Source organism: Portunus trituberculatus, chromosome 47 (genome assembly GCF_017591435.1).
Source record: "Portunus trituberculatus isolate SZX2019 chromosome 47, ASM1759143v1, whole genome shotgun sequence".
Classification (NCBI taxonomy): domain Eukaryota; kingdom Metazoa; phylum Arthropoda; class Malacostraca; order Decapoda; family Portunidae; genus Portunus; species Portunus trituberculatus.
The window spans coordinates 34,231,769-34,246,922 of NC_059301.1; the positions used below are offsets into that span (position 1 = coordinate 34,231,769).

Below are 15,154 nucleotides of genomic sequence, written 5' to 3' on the forward strand. Positions count from 1 at the left end.
CAAGGAAAGAAGGTATACTGGGACGACAACCTGCAAGACAAGTTTGTACAGGCGAAGGAAGTCATCAGCAAGTTAGCGAAGGAGGGACTTACATTCTATGACAAGAACAGGCCTACGGTGGTGGCGACGGACTGGAGCAAAGTGGGCATTGGCTTTGTGGTTCTGCAGCAACACTGTTCCTGCCCCATGAAAGACGCCCCCTTCTGCTGTAAGAGTGGGTGGCGCCTGGCGTTGTGTGGCAGCCGTCACCTGACGCCCGCGGAAGCAGGCTACGCACCAGTGGAGGGTGAGGCTCTGGCTGTAGCGTGGTGCCTCCACAAAGCCCGCCTGTTTCTTCTCGGGTGCCCAAATCTGCTGATCGTGACTGACCACCGCCCGTTGGTGAAGCTCTTGGGAGACAGGGAGCTGAAGGATGTGGTCAACTCGAGGCTGTTTGCCCTGAAGGAGAAGACGCTGCAGTACAGGTTCCAGATCAAATACTTGCCCGGCAAGTGCAACCACGCCGCAGATTTTTTATCTTGCTACCCTGCACTCTGTGCACCACCAGACATTGTGGATGAAGAGCAGGCCAGCTCTGTGGAGGTAGCGGTAGCAACTGCGACGGTAGCGGCACTCGACAGTGACGAGCAGATTGTGATGGACAGCGCGACAGTGGTGCAGGCAGCTGCGCAGGACCCAGACTATCAGCTGCTCGTCGTGAAGGTAACAGCAGGGGACTGGAACCCACACCGGGCGCAGGAGGCGGTCTGTTTGCATCAGCTTTATGCAGTGAGGGACAGGCTGGCAGTGTCGCAAGGCCTGGTGACTTACACTTATGAGCAGGGGGCAGTGCGTCTGGTGATACCAGCAGCGCTGAGACACCATGTGGCAGCAAACCTTCACGCTGGCCACCAAGGGCTGGACGGGATGTTAAGGAGGGCTAGGCAGGCTGTGTATTGGCCGGGCATGGAAGGCGATCTGCAGCACCACAGAGACTCCTGCTCCGTCTGCAACGCACACTCACCCTCTCAGCCCGCCGAGCCCCTCACCCCCATGCCCCCACCCCAGTACCTCTTCCAACACACCATGGCTGACCTGTTCCAGCTTGAGGGTCAGGTGTACCTGGCTTATGCCGACAGACTCACCGGCTGGCTTGAAATAGCACACTTCGTCAGCGGCGCCACTTCCAGCAAGCTTGCATCTGTGCTGAGGTGATACTTCAGTCGATGGGGTGCTCCTGAGTCAGTCTCCACGGACGGGGGTACCAATCTAACCAGCAAGGAGATGTGCAACTTCTTTGGGAGGTGGGGAGTGGAGCGGAGAGTCGCCTCTACTCACTTTCCACAGTCAAATGGGCGGGCTGAGGCTGCCGTAAAGTCCATTAAGAGGCTGCTGCAGGCCAACATGGGAGCTGGGGGAAGCCTGGATGCTGACAGAGCTGCAGTGGCTTTGCTCCAGTACCTAAACACGCCTCTGCGGGGCGTAAACAAGTCACCAGCTCAACTGGCCATGGGCAGGCAGCTACGCGATGGTGTGCCAGTGCACTACCAGCACTACAAGGTGGACATATGTTGGCAGCAGGCACTACGGGCAAGAGAGCGTGAAGCAGCGCGGCAGCAGGTGGCATGGGCCGACAGGCAGGGGACGCCAAAACCCTCCCCTCGCGCTCGATTCACAGGTATGGGTTCAGGAGTCGTCTACGAGGAAGTGGGACAGGCGTGGTGTTGTCACTGAAGTGCGGCCGCACTGTCAGTACACACTCAAGCTAGAAGGGAGTGGGCGGCTCACATTACGCAACTGCCGGCATTTGCGGCCCATCCAAGGTGCTTTGCTGGCCCTGGCGGGCACCACCGCCTCCCTTTCCCCACCTTAGCCCTGCCCCACCGCTCAACAGGACACCGTGTCCCGCCCGACAAGACGCATCAGGCAGCCACCATGGATGGCAGACTACGTCTCTGGCACGCCCTCACAATGAATGTTGTGTGTTTGCGTGTATGTGTGTAATTCACCTCGGTCGCCTGCTGGTCACCCAGCCAGTCTTCCCCATTACGGAGCGAGCTCAGAGCTCATAGACCGATCTTCAGGTAGGACTGAGACCACAACACACTCCACACACCGGGAAAGCGAGGCCACAACCCCTCGAGTTACATCCCGTACCTATTTACTGCTAGGTGAACAGGGGCCACACATTAAGAGGCTTGCCCATTCGCCTCGCCGCGCCAGGACTCGAACCCGGGCCTCTCGTTTGTGAGTTGAGTGTGCTAACCACTACACTACACGGTGTGTGTGCGTGTGTGCGTGCATGGGTGCTTGTGTGTCTGCGTGCATGGGTGCTTGTGTGTTTGCGTGCATGTGTGCTTCACAGGAGTCATTGTGTTCTTTTTCTTTTTTGTTGCTTTGTTTATTTTCTTGTGTACAGGTCTGTCTTACTGATGTTCAAAGAAATCTCTGTATTTAATTTGTCAGATCCTACACTGTTCATTTTCATGCCCATTGTATTATCTTTGAGGGGACATGTAGGATGTACGATATGTTAGGCCAGTCACACCGGCATCACGTCGCCCCTTTGTACTCGGAGGCAGTTGGCCTTGGAACTCTCAGTAAAGGACACGCACTTTCTCCGTGTTTCTCTCAGCCCTCTTACAATAACATAAATAATAGGATAACAAAGGCCACCAGGGCCCATCTAGGTTATCCTGTATCAGTTGCACAGCGACCTCGTACTTAAAGATACACTTACAAGTACACATTACATTATATACTAATTCTAAATATTTGGCCCATTAACAGGGCTAAGTTCTGCAGCGAATTCCTCTACAATCTGTGATCCCCATACATGGGGATCATGTCTTGTTTAACTATAGTAAATTTCTTATAAAAACTATCATGCAGTGCTATACATAATTATAAATCTAATAAATTTAAGTGCTTATCTAATCTGTTTTTAAACATTGTCAAACTAGTGCTATTTACAACCGTCTCTGGCAATGCATTCCAGAAGTCTATGATTAAAAAATATTTTCTTATATCTAACCTGCAGCCTTGCTTTCTAATCTTCCTGCCATGATTTCTAGTCCTACTTCCCTCCTCTAAGGTAAAGAAAGATCTCACATCTATGTAGTTTGCATTTGAAACATTTTAAATAACTCTATCATATCCCCTCTTATACATCTACTTTCAAATGAAAACATGTTTAATTCCTTTAATCTATCTCTATACTCCAGGCGCTTTAATGCTGGTATCATCCTAGTTGCTCTTCTCTGAACTGCTTCTAACATGTTGATATCCTGCCTATAATGGGGTGACTAGGCCTGTATGCAATACTCTAAATGGGGCCTAACATAGGAGCACCACTTCCTTACTTTTATAACTAACATTTCTATTTATAAAACCCAGGATCCTATTTGCCCTATTTCTTGCTTCTAAACATTGCTTTGAAAATTTCATAGTCCTGTCTATCACTACTCCTAAATCCTTTCCCTCCTCTACTGCCTCTAGCCAACATCCCTCCATCTCATAGCTAAAGTTTGTGTTGTCTTTACCTAAATGCATAACCTGACACTTTTTAGAATTAAACTCCATCTGCCACCTGTCTGCCCATGCTATCAGCCTGTCCAGGTCTCGTTGTATTCTGTAATTGTCCTTTTCAATCTGTACTGCACATGCTATCTTAGTATCATCTGCAAACTTTGATACTTTGCTACTAATTCCTATATCTAAATCGTTAATGCACACCAAGAAAAGAAGAGGTCCTAGCACTGATCCTTGGGGTACCCCACTAACGGTAACACTGTCCACCTCCTGACGCTTGAAACCTTTCTGCCTCATGTTTAGTGGGTGGCCCGCATGACCCGTCAACCTTTTCCCTTGTTATATACACTGCAACAACAATTCATAAAGTTATCAATGAATCAACCTAAAGGCGGGTTCACACGTATCAGCATACAGCTGAAAATGCTAGCGGCTAGAAGTATCGATAGAGTCCTGTTACTGCTATGCAGTCCGGAACACGTCCCCACATAGCGGCTTGGAACTATCAACTGGTTGGCCTGTATTTCTTAGAAGAAAATGTTTATTTTAACAAAAGCTGACGCATATTTGCGATCAAATTAAATCATCTAAGTATTCAATTCTCTCCTTCAACACCCTGCAGAGAGGGAAGCAGTCATGTATAGTCAAGTATCGGAGAGTGGCAGCTATAATGATCTCACTGAATGTAAATCTACGGAGGATGTTTTTGATGTACTACTCATTTTTTGGGTCCCAGACATGCTATTTATCCCTCACTAGCTCCATCTCTCTGCCTCTGGACACCCACATGTTCAGTAAAAACCTTCCGTGACATCAAAATGTAAACAAAACAGCTAGCTGCTGAACACTAGCACTTTTTCCGTCGTTTTTCAGAAAATCGACAATATTTTGGCTGCGGCCTGTCACACACAAACGGTATTTCGTCGTCACTTCCCGCCAACGCAGACCGACAATGTAAACAAACATGGAGGCCACGCCGCGGCAAAGATACGCTGCTCTGAACGTAATACTGTGTATTACGAAACTTAAGGCGGTGTCACACCAACACTTTTTCCGTCGATTAATGCGATTTCCGTCTAGTTTTCAACGTTCCGCATGAATTTGTCAGACGATAGGGATTGTTTCCGTCTGCAAATTTTCCGCCTTTGTTTGCATACCAAGACCACATGACTTGCCGCGTCTCCTCAACCTGCTTCTACGTGCATTGGTTCTACCACTAAGCATGAACGCATCCATGCACACTTTTTGGCTTGTTTAGCTCGTCTAAGTTTCGTAATACACAGTATTACGTTTAGAGCAGCGTATCTTTGCCGCAGCGTGGCCTCCTTGCTTGTTTAGATTGTGTTGGCGGGAAGTGACGACGAAACACCGTTTGTGTGTGACAGGCCACAGCCAAAATATTGTCGATTTTCTGAAAAACGACGGAAAAAGTGCTAGTGTGACACCTAGATTTTTACCTAGATGAGGCCTAGAGCCCCATCTAGAAGCAGATGAAACCTCCAACCAGGACTGCAGGTGAAGACAACTAGAGGTATGGCATAATGGTTGGCTAATGTGGTTTCAAAACTCCAAGAAGCCCTTCACACAAACTCATAGAGAACATCACCCATAGAAGTATCTAGTTGGCGTTTAAAAGCAACAACAGAAGATGCAGTGACAACATGCTCAGGCAGCTCATTCCAAACAGATAACACCCTAATCGAAAAGAAACGAGCCCTCTCTTCTGTGTCCTAGCGAGGAATGGCCAGCTTGTAGGAGTGACCTCTTGTTATAGCATTAAGGTTCCTAACAAACAAATGTTCAGGATCAGGGCACAGGCTATGCAAAATCTTATAAACCATAATAAGATCAGCTCTAAGCAAACGGCCTTTAATTGAGTACAACTTAAGTGTAGAGGGACGCTCAGAGTAACTGAGATTTCCAAAACCAGATATTAACTTTGTCCATTTGTTTGTATGTACTCTCTCCAACAATCTAAGATCACCAAGATAACCTGTATTCCACACCGCAGATGAGAAGTCCAAGATTTGTCTTATATGTGTAATAAATACAGCTCTCATAAATTCAAAGGAACGACACACTGTACCCTTAAGAATGTCAAACCCCACATCACTTGCCCCACACCGCCTTATGTGAACCCGCCTTAACGGTAATGCTGGGTTAAATTAGTGTCCCTAAGGATTTCTGAAGTTTCTGACGACAGATTTCTTTCCTGGAGGCTTTTTTTGGGGGGCACTATCACTATCAAAGATAGCGCCCATCAGGAAGGCAGGTCCACACGCGCTGAAATTCCAAGTCGCTAGTAGTATCGACTGAGCCCTTCTATTCGGGAAACGTCACACAGCGACTGGGAAGGGAATGTAAACAAGCAGCTACTCGCTGAGATGTCTTCCTCCAGTGACGATGCTGAAGTGGTTGTTGCTCTTCTTTTGGCGTACTGGAAGAGTCAACAGAAAAGAAAATGCCAGTGGATACGTCCCTGGCTAAGTAAAAGGAAAGAAATGAGTGTCTATCACACACTAATCTTAAGAAGACTGCACAATTGCAATGAAATTAAATCTTGACAAGTCTTCAATCCTCACCTCCAACATCACAACATAAATAAAGTCGCAAATCGATTGAACAAGACCAATATGTTGATCTTGTTTTGCGACTGGTTTCTCCAGTCGCTATAGGTACCTATATTCAGTCCTAAATTGGCATGTGTGAACCAGCCTTAAAGACAGCAAACTTCCGGCCAATTCTTATTCTTGTTTTTTTTTTTTTTTTTTTTCATCAGAAAACTCCTTTGCCCATCTCCCCCAAAGTTTGTTGCGTGGGCAAGAGCGGAAAATATTAGTAAATAGAGCTGTTTCTTCTCAAATCGTAATAACATGTAATGTACGTACTTACAAGGTCTGGCATACAACAGACGCTGTGCAGAATGCTGTAATAAGTTGTATGAACACAATTTTCACCAATCACTGTGACAGCCAACTACAAAGTTACAAACTGACAGTCTGGCACCGACGTCTCTGCGGGCAGCAGAGAGTCTATTCCACGCCCGCGGCAGCACTCAATTTTCAAATTGGTTGGTTCGCCAGTTTGATTCTAATTTTGATCTTGATGTTACAGACAATTCGAAAATTCCTCCTGAGTTAGACTTTTGTATCGGCAACTCTTGTAGAGAACTACGAAAAATCGGCATACAGAAGACAAACCTCATATTTCACTACTAATCTACATCTAGCACGGCATATTTTTTTCCACAGGAACCCCTTTACATCTGATTGATATATTTATTATTGAATTAATAATAAATGTATCAATCATATGTAAAGGGATTCCTGTGGAAAAAAATATGTCGTGCTAGATGTAGATTAGTAGAGTGAAATATCTTCAATCATCATTTCTGTCGTCTTCTCCAAACAGTTACCATCCATTCCTTTAATGTCTTTTCCATTTTAACATTCTACAATTCCCTTGGCAGCACTTGCTTCATCCTATTCCAGTATACCTGTCCCTGGCTTACGTCACAGTTAACATATTCCATGCAGTAGTACATGTACGTCCCACCGTCTCATCCTCTCCTATCATGTTGAATGTTCGTCTGCTCCTGCTTATTTTTGGCGGGATACATATTTGCTTCGAAATTTGCAGCAGTAGTTACTTCATCTGTAGGTATATATCAAACGTTTCCTTAGTTGCTGAATTTACTTCAAATCTATACATCTATTCGTACATAATAAACAAGTAAAAGCTGCAATAATGAAGGTTCTAAAAGCATGCAAATAAAAATATCAAGAGATAAATTGTGCAAAGAAATACATTGTATTGATGCATAGTAAATTTATCTATGTATTCATGTAAAACATTTTTTATTCATTTATTTATTTATTTATTTATTTACATTACAAGGAGTTACGAATGAGCACTTTGTCTAGTGTCTACTGCTGTGACGCTTTTGTTGTTGTTGCTGCTGCAGCTGCTGCTGCTGCTGCATGTATTGTTTATATGCTTCATGGTGATACTAATGGCTGTTCCGAGACTCGTCAGTTGCTTGCCAGTGGATGAAAGAGCAGGAGAAAGATGTGAAGACTGATATGTATCAAGTAAGTTATCTCAGGATAATTATTAACCTGCTCAGTAAAAGTGTTAGTTTAACTTGTCAACAAACCACTTCTCTCCACCTCCCCCCCGCCCCCCCCTCTCTCTCTCTCTCTCTCAAGTTTGACATATTTTTGGTGGACACTGGATAGCATTCTCAAGGTACTAAATCCTATAGATTTCATTCAGAATACTTTGACAATAAACTGACTAACATATACTGATTATTTAATACCTGTAATTAGACTTAAGAAAATTTACGAATCTGTAGTATATCATCAAGCTGTTCATCTCTTCTTTTTTCTTGTTCTTTTTTAGTAGAGGATTATGCCAGTTTTCTGGTTGTCCTTATGATTTACTGTCTTGAGTTTGGTTTAGTTTTGTGTATCAGTCCATTGGGATGTAAAACTGAGGAACTTCTCAGAATAAATCTTAAAATGGCATCATGGTAACCTGTGCATCAGACCATGAAGACTATCCTTGGTGAACTGCAATTATGAGTTAGTCAATCCACAATAGCACAGCCTCACTGTACATTGTTGCTGTTTTTTCTTCCCTTCAAACCACATTATGTTTAATTTATATTATTTCTCCATTTCTGAAGCTTTGTTCATGTCCTCAATGTCTTTTCATCATACAGTTTTATTCTGCTCCTCTGCATTGTTTCTTGTTTTTTTGTTGTTTATTTTGCATAGGCTTCTATATTTTTCCTTATATTTTTTGTGAGTACATCCTATTCTCTCTTTGACTTCTCTTCTCCCATCTGTTTTTCCTAAAATGTATTCTTTACTATCTTGTATGGTTTTCTCTAACTAGTTTTCCACTTTATTGGTAATATTTCTTTATTATTTTCCCATTTTGTTTCAGTATTTTGTTCATTGAGGAGTGACTCAGACTAAACCCAATTCTTACTTTAAATTCTCTTTTTACGTGTTAATTTTCTTGTAGGTTTCCAAGATCATATTGTACTGATCTTTCCTTTGTGTCATGTAGTTACATAACTAATGGTTTTATATACTCAGTAGTAATTGTAAAAATTCCAAGTGAGGTGTAGAAATAAAGTGACAATATGTAGTAACTTACATGAAGGTCTGAATAAAAGGTTTAATAAAAGATAATAAGAGATGTAACATTGCGTTGCTTAATAAGAGATTGATGACACTGTTTAAGAAGAGAAGTTGAAGTAAAAAACTTGACTTTATCTTCTTCAGTAAAGCTGCATTAATCAAACCCTATTATGGTGCTGGGATTTGGTTAGCTTATCTACCATGTATTGTACAGTGGTTACATTGTTATCTTTTGATCTTTTACTTTTTGCCTCTTTTTATTAGTTAATTTTCTTATATTTATTCACTTTGGTCAAAGTCTTAAACAAATGTATACTATAGGTGGAGACATTAATTTATTTTCATTGCCAGCATTACTCTTATTTCTTTAGTGGTACTTACAGTGGAACCTCGATCCACAAATGCCCCTGTGCATGAACAAATTGGTTAATGGACAAAATTTTTTAACAAATTTTGTCTTGGTCCATGAACAGAGTTGTTGGCCTTGGCACAAGATGGCATCACACAACAGTGTCTATTGTTCTCATGATGCCACACATAAACAGTGTTCATTGGTGCTGTTATGTTTCTCTCTCTCTCTCTCTCTCTCTCTCTCTCTCTCTCTCTCTTTTATTTTTTTATTGGCCTTCTTTATGCCTCCCGAGAAAGTGAAATATGTTAGTGGTAGTGGTATTAAGAAGCCTAGGCATATTACAATAGAAATGAAGATAGCGATACCAGCAAAGCATCTTGAAAGTAATAACTATACTGTTCGATCCACACAAAGAAAAACAGAAAATAAGAGCTTTTTTTCAAATGTAGAACACTAGAAAAAATTATTTCCAAGATACTTTTACTGGTACGGCAAGTCTAGGGAGCCACGAGATTCTGCTAGTTTTTTGTTTGGGCCACCATATTTGTCATCACAGTTGATCGCAACAGAGGTGTCTCACCTCCAGGACAGCTTCTGTTCTTTGACCTGTTCTGCCCCTGCTGTAGAACTGATCCTGAGACCATCGAACACTTCCTGCTCCACTGCCTGCATTTCCGCTCCTATTGCACTGCATTGCACTCTCAACTCTCAGCCCTAATTATCACAGCTTTCAACCTGGCCACCCTTCTGGCTGCCTCAGGTGTCCACCCTTCACACCAATCTGGCACCCTCCTCCTCACCTGTGTCTTCTTGAGGAAGACCAGCCAGTTGCCATGCCTGTGAGAGTATCATAGGGCCGGGCCACTTCATGACTCATAAGAACCATAAGGTTTTTGTAGCACTAACAACAAAAGCAACAACTCCACAACAACTAGTAATGCATGATAAATGTTATCAGGAAGATCAACATATGCAGTCTTGCTGTCAGTTAGATGCTGTTACTAGATTAAGTTTGTTTTTATTTAATTGGTTATAGAAACCATGACACAAAATTCTATATTTCATAAAAAAAATTGTAAGGAGACAGACATCCATTTTTGGCAAACAAAGGACCAATTTGTGTTATCTGGACCACTACCTGCACCATTTAGTTTTGTATATATATATATATATATATATATATATATATATATATATATACAGGCAAACCCTGCTTAACGAAGGGGTTACGTTCCTAAAAAACCCTTTGTTAAGCAAAACTTTGTTAACCCCTTCGCGCCAGATGTTAAAAAAGCCCGCCTGTATGATATACGGGTGGTAGTGCCGCGCGCCCGAGCGTGGGAAACTCGTGCAAGCTTGTCATACTTATCGTCTTTGTGTATTATGCTGCTATTTTTTAGTCACTATGTCGCCTTCGAAGAGGAAAGTGGACGCTTCTCTCTTCGGAGAAAAAGAGAGAGAGTGACATTTGCTAATATTTTAGCCACAAGCGGGACGCATGTAGCTTATCTTTCGAGAGGAAGAGGGGAGGAGAGAAGGAGAGGGAAACGAAGGAGAGAGAGAGAGAGATTAGAAAATTTGTTGTTTTTGTTTGTGTGTGTGTGTGTGTGTGTTTGTTTTCACGAATGTTACAAGGCGGGGACGCATGTAACTTATCTTCGAGAGGAGAGGGGATGGAGGGAAGGGAGATGGGAGGAGGAAAGAGAGATGGGAGGAGAGAGAGAGAGAGAGAGAGAGAGAGAGAGAGAGAGAGAGAGAGAGAGAGAGAGAGAGAGAGAGATGGGAACAGTCTATGCCATTGGGTAATTTTAGACACAAGGCGGGACGCATGTAGCTTATCTTTAGTGATTGGTGGAGACAAGAATGATGGGAGAAGCACTAGGATTTCAAAGACAGCATACGGCATGTGTAGTTGGTATCCAACACACTATACGGGACAACTGAACTGAAGAAAGCTCAGAAAAGAAATATGACGCCTACATAGGCGTCACCGTATTTGCTACTGGGGCTTCATGACGCCTACATAGGCGTCACCGTATTGAAGGTGTTAAGCGAACCAATTATAACAAATTTAACCCCTGACTTGAACTTCCATTGGGAGTAAACTAAGTGAGAGTGCATCATAGTACAGTGAAAGGTTTAATGAAAGTAAAAATTATGAAGTTAGACATTTAGGCAGTTTAATTTAAGTCATTATAATGTACACTAATGTATGTATGTAAGTAACTTTATAATGTTGATGATCTTAAATTTATGAAGGAAGGGAGAGTGAAACAGGAAGGACACCAACCGGCAACTTGTGGTACAGTGGAACCATGCATGCTTTGGGGTCCGAGGGGTCTCCAAGCGCACGGGTTCGAATCCTGTCCGCGGTCCGAGTGTGGGTTAGGCTTCCTCACTCGGGGCAACAGTTTTCTAGCGGGTGGGTTTGAGATAGGTGGTACCCGAAAAAGTATCCCTTTTAGCCCATAAATTCCCGTGAAAAGCCCACATGGTATAAATAAAAAAAAAAAAATAGTGGGGTGCATCATTGTATCACATACAAAACTTATATACCACATTTCCACAAGGCTTTCCATTTTATCCATTGTAGAGTCACGAGTTCAGGTGGTTCTCTTACCTTGCAAGGAAGATAATTATGGTCTCACCAGCCTTCTTAATAGAGTCTGGTGACTTGAAAATAGTAGAGACAGTAGATGGAGTCAAGATGGTGGCGAGCAATGCTATTAGTTTTCTCGCCTCTCGTGTCTGAATAATATCCAGCTTCAATTCGAGAGTAAGAAATTTCCTGGTCTTCTTAGCAACGCTAGGCAACTTTGCAGCGCGTTTTGCTGGTAAGCTGAGTGAGGGAAGACGAGCTGCTGCTGACTCTGTTATTGTTTTGAACAGGGGGAGTGAATGGTGCGCGTGTTGTCCACGAAGGCGCTGGTGTATTTAAAAGCCTGTCAGCTTGCGTGATACGGCAGGGCTTTCAAACTTGGAAAAAATTACCTGGATTAAACTTTGTTAAAGCGAGTTTGGTGTTCGTTAAACGAGCAGATGGTAGTAAAATGAAACCTTCGTTGTAGTGAAATTTCGTTGTGTGAACTTTTGTTAAGCTGGGGTTGCCTGTATATATATATATATATATATATATATATATATATATATATATATATATATATATATATATATACATACATACATACATACATACATACACTGGTAACCCCCGCTTAACGAAGGTTCACACAGGCTTTTGAATACACCAGCGCCTCTCGTGGACAAAACATGCACCACTCACTCCCCCCTGGTTCAAAACAATAATAGCGTCAGCAGCAGCTCGTTTTTCCTCGCTCAACATGCCACCAAAACATCCTGCAATGTAGCCAACTGTTGCTAAGAAGACCAGGAAGCTGGATATTATTCACAGACACGAGAGAGGCAAGAAAACTTATAGCATTGCTCACCACCATGGCTTGACTCCATCTACTGTCTTTACTATTTTCAAGTCAGCAGACTCTATTAAGAAGAGTGGTGATATCATATCTTCCTTGCAAGCTAAAAGAACCACCTGAACTCGTGACTCTGCAATGGATGAAATGGAAGGCCTTGTTGAAATGTGGTACATAAGTTTTGTATGCGTTACTGTACAATGATGCGCCCTTTGTATACTTTCGACAGGTTGCCAGCTAGCATATTTCCTGCTCCACTCTCCCTCCCTTCATAAATTAAAGATCATCAAGATTATAAAGTTACTTGCATACATACTTTAGTGTACATTATGACAAATTAAACTGCCTAAATGTTTAACTTCATGATTTTTACTTTCATTAAACCTTTTACTGTACTATGATGCACTCTCACTTAGTTTACTCCCAATGGAAGTTCAAGTCAGGGGTTAAACTTATCATAATTGGTTTGCTTAACGAAAATTCGCTTAATGAACATTTTTTTAGGAACATAACCTATTCGTTAAGCGAGGTTTGCCTGTATATATACAATGGAGACTCAATAGTCAAACTTTTCAATATATGAATGCAAAAGTTCGATTTAATACTCGAAAAATACCTAATAGTTGAATGCCCACACATGTGTTTGTAAAGAAAGGCTCCCTGGCCTCTCCCTCTCCTTCCTCTGCCAGTTGTGCTACCGTGGTCATCAGAATAACATTCTTGTGCATTCTGTGGTTTTTCATTTATAAACTTATTAGTGGTGAAAATATCTGGTAATCAAGCAGCTGCACATTTCGTCATATACAAAGCTCTGTCCTCTCCCTTCTTGCTACCGCCACTGTCCCATTCTGATACTGTAATACTGGTAATCTGGTATACCGGATGCCGGTGCGCACTCCTAGTCCTGCTGCAGTCTTGAGGAAACAACATTCTTTTTTTTTTTTTTTTTTTTTTTTTACCGTGTGGGCTTTTCACGGGAATTTATGGGCTAAAGGGGATACTTTTTGTGGTACCTCTTATCTCAAAGCCCACCCGCTAAGAAACCGTTGCCCTGAATGAGGAAGCCCAACCTATACTCGGACCGTGGACAGGATTCGAACCCGTGCGCTTTGAGACCCCTCGGATCCCAAAGCACGCATGGTTCCACTGTACCCTTCTTCTTCTGTATTCTTCTGTATTCTGTCAGTAGTCTTTCATGTAGAAACTTATGATGGCACCAAAGAGGCTTATTAGTGGTGAAAATAAGGAATCTGGTAAGAGTACAAGTGTTAGTGAGCCACAGCCCTCCACATGGGGGCTTGCAGGAATCACACCAGGAAAAGTTACAAAGATGTTTTTATGGATAGTGACTTGTTCTCCATTGACCTCCCTCCTCCTCCCACCCTTCCTCCCTCCTCTTCTACATTATCCATCATCTACCTTCACTAACATTATGTACAAATCAAAATAAAAAAAAAAAGACTGAAATTTTTATAAACTTGAGGTTTTCTTAAGATCAGAACGAATTACCTGATTTATAGGTATCAATAGTTGAACTTTTCAATACTCGAACAGCCATATGGAATTAATTCAGTTCAAGTATTGGAAAAACAAGACAGATTAGTAAAAGAAAACACTAAACAAAAAGTGACATTAGAAGAATGTGAGAAATTAAGAGAAATAAATCGGGGGATGAAAGGAGAGATGCAAGAGATAAAGAAACAAAATGATATACAAAAGGCTACATGTTGTAATTATGAAGAATCCTTAAGAAAGATTGTATAGATAAAAAAAAAAAAAAGGAACCTATAGAAGAAAAAAAATGATGGGGAGGACAAAGTAGAAAATGGAATGGGTGAAATAAAATTAGAGGAATTATGAAATGCATGGAAACAAAAAGAGGAATAGGGAAAAGTTGAATTTTCAGAGGTAATATGGAAGCAAATACAGGAAAAAACAAAGGACACTTATACAAGTAATTAAGAAGGAAGATTTAGTTTTTTATATATATACAGGCAACCCCTGCTTAACGAAGGGGTTACGTTCCTAAAAAAAAAACTTTGTTAAACGAATTTTCGTTAAGCAAACCAATTATAACAAGTTTAACCCCTGACTTGAGGTTCCATTGACAGTAAACAAAGCGTGAGTGCATCATAGTACAGTTAAAGGTTTAATGAAAGTAAAAATTATGAAGTTAAACATTTAAGCAGTTTGATTTAAGACTAAGTCATTATAATGTACACTAATGTATGTATGTAAGTAACTTTATAAGGTTGATGATCTTAAATTTATGAAGGGAGGGAGAGTGGAGCGGGAAATACGCTAGCTGGCAACCTGTGGAATGTAAACAAAGGGCGCATCATTGTACCGCATACAAAACTTATGTACCACATTTCCACAAGGCTCTCCATTTTATCCATTGCAGAGTCATGAGTTCAGGTGGTTCTTTTAGCTTGCAAGGAAGATATGATCTCATCGGCCTTCTTAACCCCTTCGTTACCGACCCGTCAACCTTTTGTAAACAAGACGTTTCGATGCCAAACCGACTGCCCATGCGCTCCTCCGCATCGTCCGTGCGGTAGTCTTCAGCTTCTTCTCACAAACACCCAGTTCACACTATATTATTTATATTTATGTTTTCTATCAGAGAAACCCCACAACATGTCATTTGGATAAAAAAAAAATAAGTAAAATACTTTTTCCCTTGATTTTACATATGTTGCACT

The 15,154-nt window shown here is 42.1% G+C and overlaps 2 protein-coding genes across 5 annotated transcripts in view; one reads left to right on the forward strand and one right to left on the reverse strand.

Moving 5' to 3' along the window:
- LOC123498121 overlaps positions 1-6,530 on the reverse strand; it is a 129,944-nt gene extending 123,414 nt beyond the window's left edge. For 2 of the 3 annotated variants that reach the window (XM_045245289.1, XM_045245288.1), the window contains exon 1: positions 6,403-6,530. The gene's annotated coding sequence lies outside the window, so the exon portion shown is untranslated. Of the gene's footprint in view, positions 1-6,398 lie in introns of all 3 variants that reach the window. The other variant, XM_045245286.1, reaches the window with a different exon arrangement.
- Positions 6,531-7,440: 910 nt separating this feature from the next.
- LOC123520594 overlaps positions 7,441-15,154 on the forward strand; it is a 59,377-nt gene continuing 51,663 nt past the window's right edge. For both annotated transcript variants that reach the window (XM_045283018.1, XM_045283013.1), the window contains exon 1: positions 7,441-7,601. The gene's annotated coding sequence lies outside the window, so the exon portion shown is untranslated. The remainder of the gene's footprint in view (positions 7,602-15,154) is intronic.